This window comes from Oncorhynchus keta, chromosome 19 (assembly GCF_023373465.1).
Source record: "Oncorhynchus keta strain PuntledgeMale-10-30-2019 chromosome 19, Oket_V2, whole genome shotgun sequence".
Taxonomy (NCBI): Eukaryota; Metazoa; Chordata; class Actinopteri; order Salmoniformes; family Salmonidae; genus Oncorhynchus; species Oncorhynchus keta.
Genome location: NC_068439.1, coordinates 20,192,184 through 20,218,466, shown reverse-complemented (window position 1 = coordinate 20,218,466; position 26,283 = coordinate 20,192,184). Strand labels below are relative to the sequence as shown.

The 26,283-nt window shown below is 43.5% G+C and overlaps 1 protein-coding gene and 1 long non-coding RNA gene across 7 annotated transcripts in view; one reads left to right on the top strand and one right to left on the bottom strand.

Annotated features, from left to right (window-relative positions):
* The window catches only part of LOC118397642 (engulfment and cell motility protein 1-like), a 241,656-nt gene that overhangs the window by 42,440 nt on the left and 172,933 nt on the right, over nucleotides 1-26,283 (top strand). Inside the window, exon 2 of one of the 4 annotated variants that reach the window (XM_052469992.1) lies at nucleotides 3,218-3,289. The exons of 2 other annotated variants lie outside the window; for them this stretch is intronic. The gene's annotated coding sequence lies outside the window, so the exon portion shown is untranslated. Of the gene's footprint in view, nucleotides 1-3,217; nucleotides 3,290-14,166; nucleotides 14,413-26,283 lie in introns of those variants that run through there. One more of the 4 variants, XM_052469991.1, reaches the window with a different exon arrangement.
* LOC127909298 (uncharacterized) lies at nucleotides 3,563-5,560 on the bottom strand. Of its 3 annotated transcripts, XR_008070654.1 has the most exons (5): nucleotides 5,405-5,560; nucleotides 4,980-5,101; nucleotides 4,492-4,674; nucleotides 4,187-4,369; nucleotides 3,563-4,125 (listed from the first exon to the last, which is right to left on the bottom strand). It is a non-coding gene; the product is annotated as an uncharacterized LOC127909298 (long non-coding RNA). The 3 variants fall into 3 exon arrangements; XR_008070653.1 differs by having other exon boundaries at nucleotides 4,187-4,674; XR_008070655.1 differs by having other exon boundaries at nucleotides 4,248-4,674.

Sequence of the window (26,283 nt, the reverse complement as noted above, 5' to 3'; positions counted from 1 at the left end):
ATGAGGTCGTCCCCACAGTGACCGTACGTACATATCCCAACTAGAAGTCATGGATAACAGGCAACATCCGCACCGAGCTAAAGGCTAGAGCTGCCGCTTTCAAGGAGTCGGACACTAATCCGGACGACTAAGAAATCCTGCTATGCCCTCAGACGAACCATCATACAAGCAAAATGTCAATACAGGATTAAGATTGAATCCAACTACACCAGCTCTGACGCTCGTCGGATGTGGCAGGGCTTGAAAACTATTACGGACTACAAAGGGAAACCCAGAAAAGCTAAATGCCTTTTTATGCTCACTTCGAGGCAAGCAACACTGAAACGTGCACCTGCCGTTCTGGATGACTGTGTGATAACGCTCTCGGTAGCCAATGTGAGCAAGACCTTTTAAACAGGTCAACATTCACAAAGCCGTGGGGCCAGATGGATTACCAAGATATTTGTACACAAAGCATGCGCGGACCAACTGGCAAATGTCTTCACTGAAATGTTCAACCTCTCCCTGAAAGTCTGTAATACGTAAATGTTTCAAGCAGACCACCATAGTCCCTGTGCCCAAGGAAGCGAAGGTAACCTGCCCAAATGATTACCACCCCGTAGCACTCACGTCATGGTCCAAACACACCAAGGCAGTCGTGAAGAGGGTACGACAACACCTTACCCCCCTCAGGAGACTGAAAAGATTTGGAATGGGTCCCCAGATCCTCAAAAAGTTCTATAGCTGCACCATCGAGAGCATCCTGACTGGTTGCATCACCGCCTGGTATGGTGACTACTCGGCATCTGACTGTAAGGCGCTACCGAGGGTACTGTGTACGGCCCAGTACATCACTGGGGACAAGCTTCCTGCCATCAGGACCTATATACTAGACGGTGTCAGAAGAACGACCCAAAAATTGTCCGACTCCAGTCACCCAAGTCATAGACTGTTTTCTCTGCTACCGCATGGGAAGCGATACCATAGAACCAAGTCTAGACCAAAAAGCTCCTTAACAGTTTCTACCCCCCAAGCCATAAGACTGCTGATCCATTGATCGAATGGCCTCCGGACTATTACATTGTCCCCCCTCTCCATTTGTTTTGTACATGGCTGCTACTCTCTGTTTATCATCTATGCATAGTCACTTCACCCCTACCTGACTCGGTACCGGTACACACTGTATAGAGTCTCTTTCTTAAATCTTCTTAAGGGCTTCTAAGTAAGCATTTCAAGGTAAGGTCTACACTTGATGTATTCGGCGCATGTGACAAATAAAGTTTGATGTAATACCGTAATTTACTTAAGCCTATATTTCAATACTTACAGGATATAGGCTACTGTATCAATCAATCATTCATTCGTTCATGTCATCACACATCATAAGAAACATTTGTGATTTGAAATGCAATGAAGCATTTTAGTTTTTAAAATAACCAAGTGACCCATGAATAATTAGCATAAACAATAGGTTACATAAACTTCCATTTTGGCAAATGCATGCGACAGTTTTTAGGCTTTGCTGTAATAAAGGCTTAGAATTTATTCAGTGTTTATATTGTTCTCTCTCTCTCTCTCTCTCTCTGTGCCGCTCTCTCTACTGGTTCCTACAACATAATAAAAACTCAGGACTCAGGCTTTGGGCTCTGGTCAAAAGTAGTACACTTTGTAGGGAATAGGGTGCCAGACTCACTGACTGTCTTCATACAAGGCTCGAGGCACATGTTAATACCTTTGATCCACATTAACTATTGTATGATTTTTTTTTTTTTTTTTTTTTTTTTCCCAGGTGAATTTATGGAGATCATTCAATAAGGAACTGAGTGCTATAAAAAATAAAAATAACATTGACTTTGGCTGACGATAAACTCAGTAGCACATTGACTGGGGATATGCCTTTCACCTCCTTTTTTTTATTTCAATTTTTATTTAACCTTTAATTGTTAGCGCCCACACACATACTGTAGGAAAATACTTGATTGATGTAATCATGTGCCCTTTGGGGCTGCATCAGTCATGTGCCCTTTGGGGCTGCATCAGTCATGTGCCCTTTGGGGCTGCATCAGTCATGTGCCCTTTGGGGCTGCATCAGTCATGTGCCCTTTGGGGCTGCATCAGTCATGCCCTTTGGGGCTGCATCAGTCATGTGCCCTTTGGGGCTGCATCAGTCATGTGCCCTTTGGGGCTGCATCAGTCATGTGCCCTTTGGGGCTGCATCAGTCATGTGCCCTTTGGGGCTGCATCAGTCATGTGCCCTTTGGGGCTGCATCAGTCATGTGGAATAATTAAAAATAGACTGAGCGTCAGTCCACAGTGGTTTTCTCTGCCTTCTGACGGGTAATTTTAGCCATTTGGGGAAGTTGCATCTCACACTTTGAAACTTCCGATTCAGGCCCTGTTCGAAAGCTATAACAATGTATCCTCCTTTCTTTCCATTCCTTGGACAAATCCCAGATCTGACATGGCTGGATTGGTCAAACCTATGTGATAGAACCATTGCTTACACCTAACTATTTGTGTTATTACTAGAGTCCTGTCCAGTGTACTTATAGATGAAGCTGCCTCACGCTACAGAAACAGGAGATGGGCTCCAGCCCTACGAGTCGTTCTGACTCAGATAAGGCTCACTGACACTTAATGACTTATCAGTTATTAGGCATTACTTACAAGTATGGGAGGAAGGAAGGAAAGGGGTGTTATTTGTTGTTGGTGTAAGTATTGGAACAAGGCCCTAGTCAGTACAGGAGATATCTGACTTTGGCGCTACAAGCTCTAGGGCTCCAATATCACTATACTGAGAGAATGGGTGGTATGAATAAACAGATTCATTATTTATGGGTAATGTAGTCTACTAGGCATACAGGAAGCCACAGAATACAGCAAACTAAACATAGCCGCCTATTGTCGGGTTACTACAGTGGGTTCAACCAGGACATTCAGTCCAATGGACTAGCCCCGGCATGCTTTTTGCTAGCACTGAGCTGTGTGTGCCAGATAAAGTTGAGGCTGAGGCACCACTGTAGAGAGCGGGTAGTATTGATTTGCCCTACAGAGTTACATGCACCGATTACACAATAGACAAAAATGGTGCTGCCAGACCGATTACTTAATGCATTGTTTTTTCCCCCGACTCAAACCACTGTTTCCTAAACTGAGCTGTGCCATTAAGGGTTTATTAATAGAATGTTTTTATTTGAACAAATACCTGTTTTTTTTGTTTTTATTCGCCCCCTCTTAGAAAAGCCAACCACTTACAGTGACGCACGACCGGGCCAGAGGGAGATAGATGGAGAGAGAAACCGAGATAAGGGTGAGGGGTTTCTCCTTCTGAATGTAGTTTGTTTCTGCTGTTGGTCCCTCTTGTTTCTACGCCTCCCGCTTCCACATACCACCACCTCCCTGTGTCCTCCCATGGAACCAGTCCCCTGTTACCATGACTCCCACAGACCAACCAAAAAAACATTCATCCAGGCCCAAGGTCATGTGACCCCCCACACACACATAGAGGGCTCGAGCCGAGCGTTAATTTTCTTTGTTCAGGGTGGCTCGCCCCCCGTTGGAGGATGCCCCCCTTGATCTAAGGTCAGCAAGATTTGATGATGGCTGCTCAAGAGGAAGAGTGGGTCAGAGAAGTCACTACCACTTGATATTCCACGTTTCCCCCTCAAGTGCTTCTGGATGCATGCATCTCCTGATGTTGTTCCATATGATGTAATGTTGTGTTGAGACTGAGACAAATGGAAACACCACTGCTACACACGTCTCTAGAGCTCTGATGTTCAAGTGTTTTAAAAGACTTGCACACTGCCTTTCACACCTAGCAACATTGCATTCTGTTATTAGGTAGGGCTGTTCTTTCTTAGGACACGGATGGTAGTGAGGCACCCCTGTGTTTTCAGGACCTAACTGGCATAGCGTCAGTGTGTTGACATGGTAGAGTGAGTGGTGTTGTGTTATCGGGACCTAACTGGCATAGCGTCAGTGTGTTGACATGGTAGAGTGAGTGGTGTTGTGTTATCGGGACCTAACTGGCATAGCGTCAGTGTGTTGACATGGTAGAGTGAGTGGTGTTGTGTTATCGGGACCTAACTGGCATAGCGTCAGTGTGTTGACATGGTAGAGTGAGTGGTGTTGTGTTTTCAGGACCTAATTGGCATAGCGTCAGTGTGTTGACATGGTAGAGTGAGTGGTGTTGTGTTATCGGGACCTAACTGGCATAGCGTCAGTGTGTTGACATGGTAGAGTGAGTGGTGTTGTGTTATCGGGACCTAACTGGCATAGCGTCAGTGTGTTGACATGGTAGAGTGAGTGGTGTTGTGTTTTCAGGACCTAACTGGCATAGCGTCAGTGTGTTGACATGGTAGAGTGAGTGGTGTTGTGTTATCGGGACCTAACTGGCATAGCGTCAGTGTGTTGACATGGTAGAGTGAGTGGTGTTGTGTTTTCAGGACCTAACTGGCATAGCGTCAGTGTGTTGACATGGTAGAGTGAGTGGTGTTGTGTTTTCAGGACCTAACTGGCATAGCGTCAGTGTGTTGACATGGTAGAGTGAGTGGTGTTGTGTTATCGGGACCTAACTGGCATAGCGTCAGTGTGTTGACATGGTAGAGTGAGTGGTGTTGTGTTTTCAGGACCTAACTGGCATAGCGTCAGTGTGTTGACATGGTAGAGTGAGTGGTGTTGTGTTATCGGGACCTAACTGGCATAGCGTCAGTGTGTTGACATGGTAGAGTGAGTGGTGTTGTGTTATCAGGACCTAACTGGCATAGCGTCAGTGTGTTGACATGGTAGAGTGAGTGGTGTTGTGTTTTCGGGACCCAACTGGCATAGCGTCAGTGTGTTGACATGGTAGAGTGAGTGGTGTTGTGTTATCGGGACCTAACTGGCATAGCGTCAGTGTGTCGACATGGTAGAGTGAGTGGTGTTGTGTTATCAGGACCTAACTGGCATAGCGTCAGTGTGTCGACATGGTAGAGTGAGTGGTGTTGTGTTTTCAGGACCTAACTGGCATAGCGTCAGTGTGTTGACATGGTAGAGTGAGTGGTGTTGTGTTTTCAGGACCTAACTGGCATAGCGTCAGTGTGTTGACATGGTAGAGTGAGTGGTGTTGTGTTTTCAGGACCTAACTGGCATAGCGTCAGTGTGTTGACATGGTAGAGTGAGTAGTGTTGTGTTTTCGGGACCTAACTGGCATAGCGTCAGTGTGTTGACATGGTAGAGTCAGTGGTGTTGTGTTTTCAGGACCTAACTGGCATAGCGTCAGTGTTGACATGGTAGAGTGAGTGGTGTTGTGTTTTCAGGACCCAACTGGCATAGCGTCAGTGTGTTGACATGGTAGAGTGAGTGGTGTTGTGTTTTCAGGACCTAACTGGCATAGCGTCAGTGTGTTGACATGGTAGAGTGAGTGGTGTTGTGTTTTCGGGACCTAACTGGCATAGCGTCAGTGTGTTGACATGGTAGAGTGAGTGGTGTTGTGTTATCGGGACCTAACTGGCATAGCGTCAGTGTGTTGACATGGTAGAGTGAGTGGTGTTGTGTTTTCAGGACCTAACTGGCATAGCGTCAGTGTGTTGACATGGTAGAGTGAGTAGTGTTGTGTTTTCGGGACCTAACTGGCATAGCGTCAGTGTGTTGACATGGTAGAGTGAGTGGTGTTGTGTTTTCAGGACCTAACTGGCATAGCGTCAGTGTGTTGACATGGTAGAGTGAGTGGTGTTGTGTTTTCAGGACCTAACTGGCATAGTGTCAGTGTGTTGACAAGGTAGTGTGAGTGGTGTTGTGTTATCGGGACCTAACTGGCATAGCGTCAGTGTGTTGACATGGTAGAGTGAGTGGTGTTGTGTTATCAGGACCTAACTGGCATAGCGTCAGTGTGTTGACATGGTAGAGTGAGTTGTGTTTTCGGGACCCAACTGGCATAGCGTCAGTGTGTTGACATGGTAGAGTGAGTGATGTTGTGTTATCGGGACCTAACTGGCATAGCGTCAGTGTGTTGACATGGTAGAGTGAGTGGTGTTGTGTTTTCAGGACCTAACTGGCATAGCGTCAGTGTGTTGACATGAGAGAGTGAGTTGAATTATGGGCACGTGCATTATAAAGCATTAGACTCCTAAAAACACAGTAGTAGTCTACTGCCTTGGCATCCTGAGGCTCTATGAGGCTTTAAACATTGTCCTCTAATGTTATTTGGATGTGTTTAAACCCCCTTGCTTCTACTAGACTAATAGTAGAAATAGAAAACATAAAATGAAAACCCTGGCATGCGTAGGTGTGCCCAAACCTTTGACTGGTACTGTATCTCAATGTCTGTTTTGAGGGCTCTGAGTTTTTCCCGACGTGACCTGACTAAGAAAAATTCCAGACCCCAGTGATGAACTCCAGCTAGGCCTGGTGGTGGTTGTGGTTTGTCGAGGTATTAAGAGCTCACATTCCATATCACCGAGCTTGCTCCTCCTCAAACATGCCGGACCTCCTTTCCAAACCCCTACACTAATCTCCCAGCTATGTAAATTACACATCACTGTTAGCCTTAGAGCTGCAAACAGCAACAATAGCCTTGAGTCTTCTGGGCTGTGTAACAAATTGCACCCTATTCCCAACATAGTGCACTTCTTTTGACCAGAGCCCATATGGGCCCTGGTCAAAAGTAGTTTGTAAAATCATTGTAACTCTCTGTACCAGTGGAGGCTGCTGAGGGAGGGATGGCTCATAATAGTGGCTGAAACAGAGCAAATGGAATTGCATCAAACACATGGAAACTATGTTTGATGTATGTGATACCATTCCACTCCAGCCATTACCATGAGCCCGTCCTGGACAAATGAAGGTGCCACCAACCTCCTGTGCACTGTACCGCTAGGGGCTGAGGCGTCAAATAAGAGCCGTCCTTTTGCGTTTCAGTAAATGTGGTTAGAATATTGAACTGTGGAACTCTATGGAACTTTATTCCACATCAAGTAACTCATACAAGCAGTAAAATTACATTAAAAAAACAGATAAACATATACCTTATGGAACAGGGGGGATTGTGAAGCAACACAAACATCAGCACAGACGCATTCATACAAACACACGATAACATACACACACTTACACAGATTTTGTGTTGTAGAAATGTGGTAGTGGAGTAGGGGCCTGAGGGCACACACTTAATGTGTTGTGAATGCATTGTAATGTTTTAAAATTGTATAACTGGCTTCATTTTGCTGCACCCCATGAAGATAAGCTACTGCCTTGTCAGGAACTAATGGGAATTTCTAATAAATACTAATACAATATTATTATTATCCCCTTTCCAAGCCCTAGTCGGTGTGTTTCTTTCTCACCCACCCCACACTGTTTTAGTTGTTACATTTCCCCTCTCGCCTATGAGTCTTTATTGGGTTTGACACTAGTGACTCGTGACTGAGTTAGGTTTGTAAGTGTGCCACAGTTCCATGCATATGGCTCATTGCTTGAGACACTTGATATTCACTCTCTCTCTTACACACACACACACACACACACACACACACACACCACAATTTGTTATTTGGCTGTGTTTTAGGTAAACCCCCTTGCTCTCCATCTGATTGCCCCTATCCCCACAGTGGTGTTTGTGTGTGACCTGGTTTGTGTTTCCTGCTGAGCCGAGGAGCCCTGCAGCAGAAGGTCACACAGTCGGAGTGACTCACTGAAGCCTGTGGGTCCTGTCTGTCTCATGCTCCATCTGCCCCCCCCCATCTCTCCTCTCGCTCTCTCTCTCTCTCTCTCGCTCCTGTTTACATCAGTGGAGGCTCCTCAGAGAAGGAAGGGGAGGACCATCCTCCTCAGTGAATTTCATAAAAAATAGTGAAGCATTAAAAAAGTAATTATTTTTAGATTAAACTAAATTAAAGGCTGTAACAGACCCAAAAAAGTATTGGTCGACCAAGAGTCGTCGGGTCTATTTGAAATTTGATAACTTGTATTTTTCCATATATAGACATCCAATGTGTTTTAATCAAATCAACCATATGCACTGAGCTTGTCTGATGCTTTAAGTGCGCTGTTTGACACAAAGGGAGGGAGTCCGACCGCAATTGATTTGTTTGTGCCAGGCCTGGGCTCAGACTTGCTGCACTGTGTTTACATTTTTTTTTTTTTTTTACAGAGATTGACTGTGTGACTAGCACCCGTTGTCTCTCGCTCTCCTCCCTGCTGCAGTGACCACCACAGAACATCAACAGTGTTTATAGTGTCTCTCTCTCCCTGCTGCAACGACCACCACAGAACATCAACAGTGTTTATAGTGTTGTCTCTCTCTCCTCCTTGCTGCAGCGACCACCACAGAACATCAACAGTGTTTATAGTGTTGTCTCTCGCTCTCCTCCCTACTGCAGCGACCACCACAGAACATCAAGTGTTTATAGTGTTGTCTCTCTCTCCTCCCTGCTGCAACGACCACCACAGAACATCAAGTGTTTATGGTGTTGTCTCTCTCCTCCCTACTGCAGCGACCACCACAGAACATCAACAGTGTTTATAGTGTTGTCTCTCTCTCCTCCCTACTGCAGCGACCACCACAGAACATCAACAGTGTTTATAGTGTTGTCTCTCTTTCTTCCTGCTGCAGCGACCACCACAGAACATCAACAGTGTTTATAGTGTTGTCTCTCTTTCTTCCTGCTGCAGCGACCACCACAGAACATCAACAGTGTTTATAGTGTTGTCTCTCTCTTTCTTCCTGCTGCAGCGACCACCACAGAACATCAACAGTGTTTATAGTGTTTTCTCTCTCTCCTCCCTGCTGCAGTGACCACCACAGAACATCAACAGTGTTTATAGTGTTCTCTCTCTCCTCCCTGCTGCAGCGACCACCACAGAACATCAACAGTGTTTATCGCACTGTCCGTGTTGCTGAAGCTGCAACATAATTAAGGGGTCTGAATAGTTTATGAATGCACTGTACAGTGTACTAAAAGTATTAAAAGTAAATGTAATTGCTAAAATATACTATCAAGTATCAAAGGTTAAAGTGTAAATAATTTCCAATTCCTTATATTAGCAAGCCAGAAGACATTATTTTCTTTACAGATAGCCAGGGGCACACTCCAATACAGACATAATTTACAAACAAAGAATTTGTGTTTAGTGAGTCCGCCAGATCAGGGGCAGTAGGGATGACCAGGGATGTTGTCTTGATAGGTGTGTGAATTGGACAATTATCCTGTCCTGCTGAGCATTCAAAATGTAATGAGGACTTTTGGATATCAGGGAAAATGTATGGAGTAAAAAGTACATTAATATCTTTAGGAATGTAGTGGAGTAAAAGTTGTCAAAAATATAAATAGTTAAGTACAGATACCCCAAAAACCTTCTTAATTAGTACTTTAAAGTATTTTATAGAAGGACTTTACACCACTGATTGTAGATATGTAGTGGACGAATAATGTGTTGTATTGTAGTGGTAGAGTAGTGGGGTAATAATGTCCTGAATGATGTACAGTTTTTTTTAAATATATTTTTTAAAAGAAGTGTGATGTAATTTCCTTAGTCTTGTTTAGACCCCAGGAAGAGTAGCTGCTGCCTTGACAGGAACTATTGGGGATCCTTAATAAATATAAATACACGACAGACTCAAAAGATGTCCCAAATGGCACCCTATTTCATATTTAGTGCACTACTTTTCAACAGGGTCCACTGTGTAGGGAATAGGGTGCCGTTTGGGACGCAGGCTCTCTAAGTGCACCGATTTAGCAGTTGGATTATGGAGGATAAAAGGTTGGGTAAGGAGGCCCATTATGGGTTGAAGATAACTAGACCAGGAAGTTGCCCCATTCCAACATTAACGCATATCAGAATAATAAAAACATTGCGATTGGTAACTGATGCTTATGTGTAAATCAAATCAAATGTATTTATATAGCCCTTCGTACATCAGCTGATATCTCAATGTGCTGTACAGAAACCCAGCCTAAAACCCCAAACAGCAAGCAATGCAGGTGTAGAAGCACGGTGGCTAGGAAAAACTCCCTAGAAAGGCCAAAACCTAGGAAGAAACCTAGAGAGGAACCAGGCTATGTGGGGTGGCCAGTCCTCTTCTGGCTGTGCCGGGTGGAGATTATAACAGAACATGGCCAAGATGTTCATAAATGACCAGCATGGTCGAATAATAAGGCAGAACAGTTGAAACTGGAGCAGCAGCATGGTCAGGTGGACTGGGGACAGCAAGGAGACATCATGTCAGGTAGTCCTGGGGCACAGTCCTAGGACTCAGGTCCAGCATGGTCGAATAAGGCTGGGAAAGTGGGAGATGCATCATATCACATCTCATTATTTTAATAGCTACCATTGCATTGTTATAACAAAGAACATAGTAACTAGTAAAGCCCTAGTTGTGTGTGCTGCTTGGCACTTAGTTAGATCATTTTTGTGTGTGGGCTTGTTTCCACTTTAGCAGCACTGTAAAGTTAATGTGCCTGTTTTTAGCATCTTCCCACAGGGAATACCTAACTGTGTGACTTTCCCTTCCCTGTCAAGGACTCTTCTGAGTGGGGACAAGTCCCCACATTCCCCCAGGCCCCCAAGGCTCATTCTAGGGAGAGTTTGAGGAGATAATAATGCAGTACATCGCTGTAGGCTAATTGGTTTCCTTAGCATATGCGCTCATCTCCAAGGAGACAGCGTCTCGCTCGCGCGCAATGCTAGCTCTGTGGTGGGCAGGGAAGAGCAGGCTGTGTTTTTAGAGCTGCTTGTCTGGGCCGTGTGGAGAACTACTTTGGGGAGCGATGAAGTAGTGGTGGTGTACTTATTTTTTTTTGCCTGATAAAATATATGTTATGATAGTAGCTCCTCTGGTTTTGGGGTATCTGGAATTGCTGTAGCTCACGGTATGTGGATCACGACCACTGGGGCTTGGCAATTAACATAGCAGAAGATTTCCCCTTCGCAATAGATTGCACTGAATGTAGGCCTTACTGACAGACAAATGACCCAATAAGGTACAGTACAATCCTAGCTGACACAGAACATTCCGGTAACGTTCACTAAAGGATATTTTGGATCTTAAATTATTATTATTATTATTATTTTTTTTAAATTATTATTTTTTTATTTTTTACAAATAACGTTGCCACAATGTTCTGAGAACCAACATTTGATAGATGGGATATCTGTGCCTGTCTGGGACAATTGTATGATAACATTTGTAAATGTCAAACTGCGAGTGGTGGGGTTAAATGCTGTTAAAAGAGATTGTGGTGAAAAATTTTTTTGAAAGACATTATGTGTAAAAGCTGAGCTCTTATGGCCCACTAGACCAGTGGGGTTTGGTGCTGTTTAAAATGAGGGAGGCTGACTTATTTAAAAAAAATGTAGGAGCATGGCCTTCTTTCTATTACAGCATATTGGATGACTGCTATTCATATTCCATTCACCCAGCTCAATGTAACATGGATAGGTTTAGGCTACTAAACTCAGCAACAACAAAAACACTTTCCTTTTTCAGGACCCTGTCTCTCAAAGATAATCTTTCAAAATCCAAATATTTTCACAGGTCTTTATTGTAAAGGGTTTAAACACTGTTTCCCATGCTTGTTCAATGAACCATAAACAATTAATGGTGGCTTGTGGAACAGTTACACCGAGGCCTGTACTCTGGAGCGGGATCGATTTTGGAGGTGGAGGGTCCATCATGGTCTGGGGCCGTGTGTCACAGCATCATCGGACTGAGCTTGTTGTCATTGCAGGCAATCTCAACGCTGTGCATTACAGGGAAGACATCCTCCTCCCTCATGTGGTACCCTTCCTGCAGGCTCATCCTGACATGACCCTCCAGCATGACAATGCCACCAGCCATACTGTTCGTTCTGTGCGTGATTTCCTGCAAGACAGGAATGTCAGTGTTCTGCCATGGCCAGCGACGATCCCGGATCTCAATCTCATTGAGCACATCAGGGGCCTGTTGGATCGGAGGGTGAGGGCTAGGGCCATTCCCCCCAGAAATGTCTGGGAACTTGCAGGTGCCTTGGTGGAGGAGTGGGGTAACATCTCACAGCAAGAACAGGCAAATCTGCTGCAGTCCATGAGGAGGAGATGCACTGCAGTACTTAATGCAGCTGGTGGCTACACCAGATACTGACTGTTACTTTTGATTTTGACCCCCCCCTTTGTTCACGGACACATTATTCCATTTCTGTTTGTCACATGTCTGTGGAACTTGTTCAGTTTATGTCTCAGTTGTTTAAACGTATATTCATACAAATATTTACACATGTTAAGTTTGCTGAAAATATACACAGTTGACAGTGAGAGGATATTTCTTTTTTTGCTGAGTTTACATACGCGATACTCACATTCTCCTTATACCCATCATGAGGTTGCTACAACGTAGCCTATGAATGAAGGTTTACAACGTAGATGCACAGGTCAAGAGAAACATTTGAGTAATCAAGATGACAGACTGTGACACATACAATACCGCCTTTGCAGACTCTTGCCTGCGTTTGGCTGATCTAGGCTGCAACCATTAATCCAATAGTTTCAAATGAGTTTCTATTGGACAGATTCTGGTATGTTTAGCCCCTTTTTGTTCAATTTGCTTCCGTTTAAGAAACGTTTTTCAACAGAATTGGCGGAATGAATAACCCTGAACACCCCTGATCACACGCAAACACAGTTCACTTTCATAGCAGCCACATGAAAACAACATGATCACTTTTCTCATTGAATAATTAATTATCAGATCTACTCGATCTCCTTTTCCTTTCACTTGTGGACTTCAGTGCACAACGCATCAGCTGTCCGTGACCAAGCTAAAAAAAACTTTCCAAGCCAAACTATCATAACCATTGACCGTTACACACAGCCTACATCGTCACCATATTAGCTAACATCATAGTCAACATAACTACTTCAACTAATGCAGTAGTAAACCCGCTACAATCATGCAGTACAGTGTACAGTCAGCAAGCAGTTTAGCAGTTACACCTGCAGGCCCCTGGGGCAATACATTTATTCAAACCAAAAACTTACCTTGACTTTGAGTTTCAGTGTTGGATAACCATAGCCAGCTAGCTAACATAGCATCCCTCTCATTTGAGCTGGGTGTTTCAGTAGGCTAAACTAGCTAGCTGCATTCACTAGTTAAGTGAAAGTGAAAAGAAATACAAAATATAGCTCTCGCTCACTCTTTTATTTTTGAAGAAATTAATTTGTTCAAAACTATTTTATTTTTCTCTCGGAGTCAACTACTCACCACATTTTATGCACTGCACCCAACACTTAGTTCATTGAGGCTGTAATGTTAAGATCCTGTCAGGGTTTGGCTCATTCTACCAGTTGTGCATAGAGTCTAGGCAAGAGGGCAGGCAGAGGTGGAAGAGAGAGTTTGGCTACGTACCAAATGGTCACGTCCCAAATGGCCGCCTATTCCCTATATAGTGCACTGGGCCCTTGTCAAAAGTTGCACACTGCATAGAGAATAGGGTGCCTTTTGGGACGCAACCGTTGTGGTGGTGGGTAATCGCCATGGCTCCCTCTGCTCAGAGCTCTGACTTTTCCTTTCCAACAATAATGATCGTTTCCTCAGCTAAAACCACAGCATTGGTTGGACTGAGACGACTGGTATTTACAGTGAATGAGCTTTTCAGGAGAAGATGCACCACAGAATGAATTCCTAACACAACAATGACACATTCCATTCATGTCACTACAAGTAAAGAATGTTGTAGTGACATGAATGGAATTTTGGTCATTGTTGTGTTAGGAATTCATTCTGTGGTAAAGTGGCCATGTGTTAAGGGATTTGAATACCTTACGTCACTCTTTCATTTATCTAGTTCTCCTTGAAAAGGTTTGGTGTCTTGCTCTGTGTTTTATCCAGGCCTATGACTTGACACCACATCAGGGAAACGTTGCAGATAGATGGTACCTTATTCCACATGTCAGAGGCATCTTTGTTCAACATACTATATGTCTATATCTGAACATTTCCCACCGTTGTGCCATGCTGAATGTGGCCCAGTACATGTAGTTGTAAAGTATAGCTGTGAGTGTGACACATTGTTTTTCAGGTTGAGGTAACTTCCTGTGAGCAAGGCCTTCAGTCTCCTTCCACTTCTCGGATTCGTTTGTCTCATCTTTGAATTTTGACGCTTTTTTTACCCGTCTGTGTCGCTACAGACCGGTTTCCTCTTCTCTAGACAAACGCCTACTTCCTCCTCCTGTTAACCTCTCTCTAATTCTTTCTTTTGCTCTTTTTCTGTGCTCAAGGCAAGGCACTGTGAAGTTTAGTTTAAAACCCTTGATTCTGTGACTGCTGGACCCATAAGGATTTATTTTGTATTTGTGGCTAGCTAGTGTTAGTGTAATTCATTTTTTGTTTAGTTTTGTTGTTGTGGATTTGAAAGAAGACGTGTTGGAGGCAGGACCAGCAGGTTGAACTCACTAGCTGGTTGTCGTCAAGGTTTCCGGGTGAGTCCTCTGTCTTCTCTTCTTGTTCTGTACTGTACTCACTGCTCAGGCTGGAAAGGGGTGCATTGGGCCGGAGCGTGTGGCCCTAATTTAAGGGCTCTTTTCCTTTGCCCTCCTCACCCTCTGTGTCCTCTAACCCTTTGGGCATAGACCCGGTTCAGAATTAGAATAACTATACATCACAATACCAGGTCAGCCATTCTGAGTTAACCCATGAGTTTCAAAAAAATATGTCATTTAGCAAAAGCTTTTATCCAAAGCGACTAGTCATGTGTGTATACATTTTACACTAAGGGGGGGTCCCAGGAATTGAAACCCACTATCCTAGCATTGCAAGTGCCATGCTCTACCAATAGAGCTACAGTCAAATTGCCATGGTCAGAGGGTTCTACTCATTCTTCATCTATGGTTCAGACATAAGGGTAGAGAGATGAGATGGTGAATAAGCATAGTCTGGTTAGCCCTGACAGGTCAGCTATTGCTGGGTTACCCCCCCTGGGGGGAATGTTGCAGATGAGGAGAGTGCTGGGCATGTTATTGTTTTGACATGCATTGTCTGAATTTGACCTGCGAAGTCTTTGAACTACAAAGAGTTGGTTTAACGTTGGACCAGAGCTAGCCCTTGACCATGGGGAGTAATGGATTACATGTAATCAGTTACATGTAAGGGATTACAAAAAATACTGTAACTGTAATCTTATCAGCAAAACTATTGTAATCAGATTACAGATACTTGTGAAAAAAAAGATTACTTTGAGGATTACTTTTCCATTCAGAAAGGATGTTTGCAGAAAAAAAATATTTGACACTTCTCTGTTTTCTCAATGACATTCAAGTCAGCATTTTTTAAAAGATACAAGTAGGGCATGTAGCCTACACACGCGCACACACACACTGGCAAGGATTTTCAGCTGTCACGCATTCAGACACTGGAATACATTTTTGAGTGACAGTGAGGGCTTTGCATAGGCTCATTGTTGAATTTGGGTTGTGGGACTGGAAAAAATGCCCAGAATGTAAAATAATGTTAAATCAGTTCCCATTATTTTTTAAATAACGGTTCGGCTCCGGAACAGTATAGATAATTTTCGTTCTGGTTTTCTGTTCTGTTCCCTGAACGGGTTCCAACCCCTGGTTTAGGGTTAACACTAAAATGTGAAATGTCTTAGGGGGTTCGAGGAGAGGGTTGCTGAGCTATTGGATTGTTATTCTCAATCGTGACCAAGGTTTTAATTGTGAACAAACTGAGTAAAACAGCACACAGTTGGAAGTCAAGAAATGTCTTTGAGATATTGTTGTGTATAAGAAAAACATTTAAATAAAAGAATTGGCTGTGCTGCTCATTAGATATGGCCGTGGTTGTTATAGTTAGGTCACACCTCTGTTTGGTTTGATGCAGGCTTTCTGTATGATTCTATTCTGATTTTATTCAGGATGGTGTCAACAAAATGTCTCTTGATTGTCGCTGACTCTCTTTGTTAGTGACTCTCTTTGTTACACTCTTTCACTCCAGTGTTTAATTGGTATATTGTAATTACTTCGCCACCATGGCCTATTTATTGCCTTACCTCCCTTACCTCATTTGCACACACTGTATATAGACATTTTTCTACTGTATTATTGACTGTATGTTTGTTTATTCCATGTGTAACTCTGTGTTGTATGTGTCAAACTGCTTTGCTTTATCTTGGCCAGGTCGCAGTTGTAAATGAGAACTTGTTCTCAACTGGTCTACCTGGTTAAATAAAGGGGAAATAATGATTTAATTTAAGTGCCGATTTGGCAAACCCTTTTGGTTTCACTGATTTGGGTCCACTGTTTATTACAATCTTGGCAGGGATATTCAAATCTAAGTCTTGAGGTCCGCAGTACTTCTGTTTTTCCTCTTTTACGTGATAATGAATTGCACCCACCTGGTGTCCCAGGTCTAAATCAGTCCTTGATTACAGGGGTAGAATACAAATCGGCAGTGGATCTGGCTTCGAGGTACAGCCTTACCCTTTAGATCTTAATCCCGAATCACTCCCCTCACTTACACATCTACAAAACTACCAGGAGTATAGTCTACAAGCAGATTTGGTGTTTTAGCAACATGAGTTTAGAGAATTGCTGTCCCCTCAGCAGGCGTGTTGTGTACTTCAGCGGAGTGACTCCAGTGCTGTTAATTGCTGTGAGAGTTGTTGTCAGCCCGCTGGCACAAACTTCTGACAGGATATCCTGCTTGCTGCACAAGAAACAAGGGCATGTTTGTGAAACAAAGCGGTCTGCTGAGATGGAGACAGTTAGTATTACTATAGTAGCCTGCTGAGACCGAGACAGTTAGTATTAGTATTACTATAGTAGCCTGCTTAGATGGAGACAGTTAGTATTACTATAGTAGCCTGCTGAGACCGAGACAGTTAGTATTAGTATTACTATGGTAGCCTGCTTAGATGGAGACAGTTAGTATTACTATAGTAGCCTGCTGAGACCGAGACAGTTAGTATTAGTATTACTATAGTAGCCTGCTTAGATGGAGACAGTTAGTATTACTATTGTAGCCTGCTGAGATGGAGACAGTTAGTATTACTATAGTAGCCTGCTGAGATGGAGACTGTTAGTATTACTATAGTAGCCTGCTGAGATGGAGACTGTTAGTATTACTATAGTAGCCTGCTGAGATGGAGACAGTTAGTATTACTATAGTAGCCTGCTTAGATGGAGACAGTTAGTATTACTATAGTAGCCTGCTGAGATGGAGACTGTTAGTCTTACTATAGTAGCCTGCTGAGATGGAGACTGTTAGTATTACTATAGTAGCCTGCTGAGATGGAGACAGTTAGTCTTACTATAGTAGCCTGCTGAGATGGAGACAGTTAGTATTACTATAGTAGCCTGCTGAGATGGAGACTGTTAGTCTTACTATAGTAGCCTGCTTAGATGGAGACTGTTAGTCTTACTATAGTAGCCTGCTGAGATGGAGACTGTTAGTCTTACTATAGTAGCCTGCTTAGATGGAGACTGTTAGTCTTACTATAGTAGCCTGCTGAGATGGAGACTGTTAGTCTTACTATAGTAGCCTGCTTAGATGGAGACAGTTAGTCTTACTATAGTAGCCTGCTGAGATGGAGACTGTTAGTCTTACTATAGTAGCCTGCTGAGATGGAGACTGTTAGTCTTACTATAGTAGCCTGCTGAGATGGAGACTGTTAGTCTTACTATAGTAGCCTGCTTAGATGGAGACTGTTAGTCTTACTATAGTAGCCTGCTTAGATGGAGACTGTTAGTCTTACTATAGTAGCCTGCTGAGATGGAGACTGTTAGTCTTACTATAGTAGCCTGCTTAGATGGAGACAGTTAGTATTACTATAGTAGCCTGCTGAGATGGAGACTGTTAGTCTTACTATAGTAGCCTGCTGAGATGGAGACTGTTAGTCTTACTATAGTAGCCTGCTGAGATGGAGACTGTTAGTCTTACTATAGTAGCCTGCTTAGATGGAGACAGTATTAGTCGGCGCCTGTGCCGACTATCTTTAGAAAGCTGGGTGTGACTAAGATGCTCTGTGAGAGAGAATTTTGAATGAGGAATTTCTTATAATTGACCATTTCTCCACGCGGTTTTAGTGAGGTTCAACTTTGAATTTGATGCCTATGTCACTCACAACATGGCTGTTCTGTTCCCATTTCTTACCGTTCTGCCACCTTTCCCTCCAGTTCCCCCCACTCTTCCTATTTCTCTTCTTCTTTCATTGTTTTGTCCACCAGTGTCTACCACCCAGGGGGAACTCTGATAGATGTGGGCAAAGAGAAGCAATCTCATTTTCAATGAGCTCTTACCAGGCTTTTTCCTATAGGAACTATAGGTGGTTCTGTGTGAATACCAACTACAGGTGTGTGTGTGTGTGTGTGTGTGTGTGTGTGTGTGTGTGTGTGTGTGTGTGTGTGTGTGTGTGTGTTACAGGCTAAAACATTCATACATGAATGAATGAATATCGTCCTCCACAGAGGGTAGGGGAGGCTTTTTAGACTTGTGGCGGCAGGGGCGGATTGGCCATCTGGCAATTCTGGCAAATGCCAGATGTGCTGGACCGTTTTTAGTTGGTTGGGCTGGTTGAAATTGACATACAAAAATATATTTTTTCCCCAAAAAATGGAAAAAGGGGAAAATGGCCAGCCAGCGACACATCGGCCTGTTAAGATTTTTATAAAGATTTTTCCAATTTCTCTGTTATACTAATCTACAATGAGCTGATCAATGGGCAAGGCCAGCTGGCCTGGTTTTCTGATGGGTTGAGCTGAGGTCACGCAAACTCTCATTCAAATTCAAACCTGGCATCAGCAAAGAGACCTGTTCCGACTCTGTCATCAGTTAGACAGACAAGATCATAGATCATAAAAAACTAAAAGGGTGGGTGCCTATAAATGTAGAAAGGGAACATTCTACGTTGTCACCTCACTCAAAACGTCCTATTTTGGGGGCGTCTAAAACCATAATTTGGGTCAAACAGTAAAGTCCATTATCCTCCATGATTCCTCTAATGAAGTGTGTGTGCCCTGCCCCTGTATCTGTATCACTAGGGCCTGCTGCTGTAATGAGCAAGCCACTCCCCTTTCCCCCATGCGCTTAAAAGAAGAACATTTCTGATCATATAAAATTTAAAAATCCAATTAGGGGAAAAAACGGCAAGCTTTCTGTAGTTATAATTGTTATTTCTCAATATTCTGCTCAATAGCCAATATTTTACAACCAAGATATTTGATATTGTCTGTTGTACCTCCAGACAGAGACACAGCTCACGCCAATAATAATCACAGGGACACCCCTGTCTGGAGGTATAACTCATCCCTATAACTGTGTCTCTGTCTGGAGGTATAACTCACCCCTAGAACTGTCTCTGTCTGGAGGTACAACTCACCACTATAACTGTCTCTGTCTGGAGGTATAACTCGCCACTAGAACTGTGTCTCTGTCTGGAAGTACAACTCACCACTAGAACTGTATCTCCAGACTGAGACACAGTTATAGGGGTGAGCTGTACCAGTGGTGTTTCTACGTATTGTATTCGTTTTAAACATGAACTGGTTAAAAAAAAGAGGACCATGTCTCATCAGTCACTGGTACAGAAATGGTTGAGAAATGCTGTACTGTCAATGTTGTGCTGCTGCTTGTGTCTAAGTCAGAGATGTAGTGTGCGTGCATGGATGGTGGCCGGCCAGCCGGGGGGTGGGAGGATGTTGGGGGTGCAGCGATGTGGGCTGGTGTGGATAAAATACCAGGGCCAAATTCTTGTCCCAGTTCACCCCTGGGGCCGGGTGTGTTTTGGGTGTGTTTGTGTGTGACACTCTCCCAGGGTGTCTGAAAGGGGACACTGAAAGTAGGGCTGGGTGATATATCGAATTCATTTGATTAATTGGAATTTGTTTTTTTGCGAGATATTTCAAATGCCTCCCATGAATCAAGTTTTTCTTATTATTATTATTATTATTAATATATATATATTTTTATAAGCATTTGTCCACTTGTTCTATTTTTGGTGTCGTGTCCTTCACTCCCCCGTGCTGTGTGAGCCTTACCATTTGTGTGAGCCTTACCATTTACATATACCATTTATTTTGGCCATTGTAGAATCAAAACTATGGAATAACACACATGGAATAATTTAGTAACCAAAAATGTGTTAAACAAAATATATTTGAGATTCTTCAAAGTAGCCACCCTTTGCCTTGATGACAGCTTTGCACACTCTTAGCATTCTCTCAACCAGCTTCACCGGGAATGCTTTTCCAACAGTCTTGAAGGAGTTGTTGGCTGCTTTTCCTTCGCTCTGCCATCCAACTCATCCCTGACCATCTCAATTGGTTTGAGGTTGGGGGATTGTGGAGGCCAGGTCATCTGATGCAGCACTCCATCACTCTCCTTCTTGGTCAAATAGACCCAAAATAGACCTTACACAGCCTGGAGGTGTGTTGGGTCATTGTCCTGTTGAAAATACAAATGATAGTCCCACTAAGCGCAAACCAGACGGGATGGCGTATTGCTGCAGAATGCTGTTGTAGCCATGCTGGTTAAGTGTGCCTTGAATTCTAAATAAATCAGACAGTGTCACCAGCAAAGCACCCCATACACCATCACACCTCCTCCTCCATGCTTCACGGTGGGAACCACACATGCGGAGATAATACAAATCTCAGATTTGGACTCATCAGACCAAAAGGCAGATTTCCACTGGTCTAAGGATCTCCTCTTCTTATTGGTGTCCTTTAGTAGTTGTTTCTTTGCAGCAATTTGACCAGGAAGGCCTGATTCACATGGCCTCTTCTGAAGAGTTGATGTTACTTGAACACTGAAGCGTTTATTTGGGCTGCAATTTCTGAGGCTGGAAACTCTAATGGACTTGTCCTCTGTAGCAGAAGTAACTATTTTTCTTCCTTTCCTGTGTCTTCCTTTCCTGTGGTGGTCCTCATGAGAGCCAGTTTCATCGTGGTGTTTGATGGTTTTTGCGACTGCACTTGAAGAAACGTTCAACGTTCTTGAAATTTTCAGTATTGACTGACCTTCATGTCTTAACGTAAAGATGGACTGTAGTTTCTCTTTTTGCTTATTTGAGCTTTTCTTGCTATAATATGGACTTGGTCTTTTACCAAATAGGGATATCTTCTGTATACCACCCCTACCATGTCACAACATAACTGATTGGCTGAAATGCATTAAGAAGGAAAGAAATTCCACAAATTAACTTTTAACAAGGCCCACCTGTTAATTGAAAAGCATTTCAGGTGACTACCTCATGAAGCTGGTTGAGATAATGTCAAGAGTGTGCACAGCTGTCATCGAGGAAAAGGGTGGAAACCTTGAAAAATCTCAAATATATTGGATTTGTTTACTACATGATTCCATATGTGTTATTTCATAGTTTCTTCACTATTATACTACAATGTAGAAAATAGTCATAAAGAAAGAAAAACCCTTGAATGAGTAGGTGTGCCCAAATGTTTGGTACTGTATAATGTGAATGGCCCATAGGTTTTAAAATGTTTTTGATATTACTTTTAGGGTATATCGCCCTACACTAACTGAAAGCATGGCTAGAGCGTGGGCAGGTTTCAGTGTGCCTGTGAAGTGAACGTTTCAGCCTTGAAGTGTGTGTGTGTGGTATATGTATGTGTCTCCATGTCTGTCTTGGTTTGTGAAAGTGTCTCGCTTGAAGCTTCTGTTTTGGTGTGTTGGGGTATGTCTGTTTTTAACGTCACCTTTGATGTTTCAGTGTATTTGTATGTTTCCAACCCTTCTCTCTCTGTGTCGTTCCGTCTAAGACTCGAAGATGGTGATAACTCGCTGTGCATGTCTCTATGACCTTTATGTTTCTTACACAAAGGCTCCTGCCTTCTTTATAGGCTGTCTGTGGCACGGTGTCACACCCTGGCCCCTTGGTGAGCCAAGGCTCTTTGTAGAAGTGTCAGATTAGCACTAAGGTTTAGGCTCTTTTGAAATCCATACAGGATGCCAGCGCCCTCTGGTCACACCTGAGAAATCCCCTCCCTGCCGCTTAGGAAAGTTGAAGAGGATTCATTTTCTAAAGTAAAAAAAGAAAAGTGAGAAGTCAAGCATGTGTTCTCAGCCATCGAGTGTGATTGACTGTGGCTGCGTGGGTTGGTGTAGCTGATGTTGTTTGTTCGTGAGATGTGTGTTGGTGAGTCGTAATACTGTAGAAAATTACAATATTACATCTGGGCTTCTGCATTAAGACACATTGATCACAAACTGTCATACATCCTATTTTTGATCATGATTTATAGATTATGTAGGCTCAGGCTGTGGGAACTGTGAAACGTGCTGGACAAGGCTTCGTCGCTCTTCATTCTTAGGGGGTGTTCAGAATGGCAGCCTATTCTCTTTATACTACTTTGGATTAGGGTGCCGTTCGGGATGTACCTTCAGTGCCAATAGGAGGTGAAGCTTAGGGCTTTTTTTTTTAGATCATGTTCTCTCTCAAAATTCAAATGGGCTTTATTGGCATGGGAAAGTTGTTAACATTGACAAAGCAAGTATGGAGCTCTGTGGTCATACATTTGACAGTAGGTTAGGACGTGCAGCTCAGTCTCCACCTCATTTTGTGGGCAGTGTGCACATAGCCTGCATTCTCTCGAGCCAGGTCTGCCTATTGCGGCCTCTCTCAGTAGCAAGGCTATGCTTACTGAGTCTGTACATAGTCAGACTCAGGCCCTTCTTGCCTTGTCTCTTAGATTGTTCATTGCCTTGTGGAAGTTACCGGTGGTGTTGTTTTGGCTGAGGTAGGTGAAATTCTTTGTGCTCTAGGGAAACCGTTTCTCGATAGAATATCTATTTATTGTCTTGGCTTCTGGACCTTTTTTGGAACACCATTTTTTTCCTTACTAAGATTCACTGACACAGTCTGTGCAGAAGGTATAGGTGCTGCTGTGGGCCCTTCTTGGTTGGGAACAGAAACAGTAGATCATCTGCAAACAGTAGACATTTGATTTCCAAGTCCAGTAGGGTGAGGCCGGGTTCTGCAGACAGTTCAAGTGCCCTCGCCAAGTCATTGATACACAGTGCATTCAGGAAGTATTCAGACCCCTTGACTTTTTCCAGATGTTATGTTACAGCCTTATTCTAAAATAATACCCGATAATGACAAAGTGAAAATAGGTTTTAGAAGTTTTTGCAAATGCATAAAATAAAAAAAACATCTGAAATGCCTTATTTACATAAGTATTCAGACCCTTTGCTATGAGACTCGAAATTGATTTAAGGCACATCCTGTTTCCATTGATCATCCTTGAGGTGTTTCAATAACTTGATTGGAGTCCACCTGTGGTAAATTCAATTGATTGGACATTATTTGTAAAGGTGCACACCTGTGAAGATAAGGTACCACAGTTGACAGTACACGTCAGATCAAAAACCAAGCCGTGAGGTTGAAGGAATTATCCTTAGAGCTCCGAGACAGGATTGTGTCGAGGCACAGATCTGGGGAAGTTTACCAAAACATCCCCAAGAACACAGTGGCCTCCTCCATTCTTAAATGGAAGAAGCTTGGAACCACCAAAACTCTTCCTTGAGTGGTCCGCCTGACCAAACTGAGCAATCGGGGGAGAAGGGCCTTGGTCAGGGAGGTGTCCAAGAACACAATGGTCACTCTGACAGAGCTCTAGAGTTTCTCTGTGGAGATGTGAGAACATTCTCTGCAGCACTCCACCAATCAGGCCAGGTGGAAGCCACTCCTCAGTAAAAAGGGGAAAAGGGGATGCCTTGTCAGTTGTACAACTGAATGCCTTCAACTGAAATGTGTCTTCCGCATTTAACCCAACCCCTCTGAATCAGAGGGGGGGCTGCCTTAATCGATATCCATGTCTTCGGCGCCCAGGGAACAGTGGGTTAACTGCCTTGCTCAGGGGCAGAATGACAGATTTTTACCTTGTCAGCTCGGGGATTTGATCGAGCAACCTTTCTGTTACTGGCCCAACGCTCTAACCACTAGGCTACAAAAGCACATGACAGCCTGCTTGGAGTTTTCCAAAGGGCACCTAAAGAACTTTGACCTTGAGAAACAAGATTCTCTGGTCTGTTGAAACCTTGACCTGAATGCAAAGCGTCACATCTGGAGGAAACCTGGCTCCATCCTTACGGTGATGCATGGCGGTGGCAGCATCATGCTGTGGAGGTGTTTTTCTTCAGCAGTGACTGGGAGACTAGTCAGGATTGAGGGAAAGATGAACGAAGCAAAGTACAGAGATCCTTTATGACAATCTGCTCCAGATTGCACAGAACAACTGCCAGGTCGCAGTTGTACATGAGAACTTGTTCTCAACTAGCCTACCTGGTAAAATAAAGGGGAATATATTTATTTATTTTATTTTATTTATATAAAATATCTTAACTGACCCTCAGCACAGAACCAAGACAACGCAGGAGTGGCTTTGAGACAAGTCTCTGAATGTCCTTGAGTGGCCAAGCAGGAGCCTGGACCAACCCAATCAAATATCTCTGGAGAGCCATGAAAATAGCTGTGCAGCGATGCTCCCCATCCAACCTGACGGAACTTGAGAGGATCTGCAGAGAATAATGGGAGAACCTCCCCAAATACCGGTGTGCCAAACTTGTAGCTTACCCAAGGGGACTCTAGGCTGTTATCGCTGTCAAAGATGCTTCAACAAAGTACTGAGTAAAGGGTCTGAATACTTATTTCAAAAATGTCTATATAAGCTGTCTTTTCTTTCTCATTATGGAGTATTGTGTGTACATTGATGAGAAACTTTTTATAACATTTTAGAATAAGGCTGTAACATAACAAAATGTGGAAAATGTCAAGGGGTCTGAGTACTTTCCAAATGCACTGCATACACTGAACAGAAATATAAACACAACATAAAGTGTTGGTCCCATGTCTGATAAGCTGAAATAAAATCTCCCAGAAATGCTCCATACTCACAGAAAGCTTATTTCTCTCATTCTGTGCACAATTTCTTTTTACATCCCTGTTGGTGAACATTTCTCCTTTGCCAAGATAATCTATTCACCTGACAGGTGTGGTATATCATTGTACAGGTGCACCTTGTGCTGGGGACAATAAAATGCTACTCTGAAATGTACAGTTTTGTCACACAACACAATACCACAGATGTCTCAGGGTTTGAGTGAGCATGCAATTGGCATGCTGACTGCTGGAATGTCCACCAGAGCTTCTCTCCATCGTAGTTTTAGATAATTTGGCAGTACGTCCAACCGGCCTCACGACCGCAGACCACGTGTAACCACGCCAGCCTAGGACCACCGTATCTGGCTTTTTCACCTGAGGGATTGTCTGAGACCAGCCACCCTGGCAGCTGATGAAACTATGGGATTGCACAACTGAGGAATTTCTGCACAAACTGTCAGAAACAGTCTCAGAGAAGCTCATCTGTGTGCTCGTCATCCTCACCAGGGTCTAGACATGACTGCAGTTCGGAGTAGTAACCATGCTCACCTTCAATGTCCACCTGCATGCTGGAGAAGTCTGCTCTTCGCGGATTAAACTGTACCGGTTTCAACTGTTCTGGGCAGTATGGCGTCATGTGGGTGAGCGGTTTGCTGATGTCAACGTTGTGAACAGAATTCTCCATGGTGGGGTTATGATGTGGGAAGGCATAAGCTCCGGACAACAAACACCATTGCATTTTATTGATGGCAATTTGAATGCACAGCGATAACGTGACGAGATACTGAGGCCCATTGTTGTGCCATTCACCACCAACACGATAATGCACAGCCCCATGTCGCAAGGATCTGTACACAATTACTGGAAGCTGAAAATATCCCAGTTCTTCTATGGCCTTGATACTCACCAGACATGTCACCCATTTGAGCAAGTTTGGGATGCTCTGGATCGACGTGTGAGACCGCGTGTTCCAGTTCCCACCAATATCCAGCAACTTTGCACACCATTGAAGAGGAGTGGGACAACATTCCACAGGCCACAATCAACATCCTGATTAACTCTATACGAAGGAGATGTCACACTGCATAAGGCAGGTGGTGGTCACCGGTCACAAATGGTGGTCACCGGATACTGACTGGTTTTCTGATCCACGCCCCTACTTTTTTTAAAAGATATCTGTGACCAACAGATGTATTCCCAGTCATGTGGCCTAATTTATTTATTTAAATTGACTGATTTCCTTCAATTAACTGACTCATTAAAATCCTTAAAATTGTTGCATGTTGCTTTTATATATTTATTCAGTGCCTTATAGTGTATATGTTGAAGCTGCATCCCTGTCTCACTCTACAGCTCTGAGGAAACACCCCCCAACACCACTTTCCATCAGTTTATATAGCAGACCCTCATGCCAAATTGTTTTAAAGTTTTTTTGAAATCAACAAAGCATGAGCAG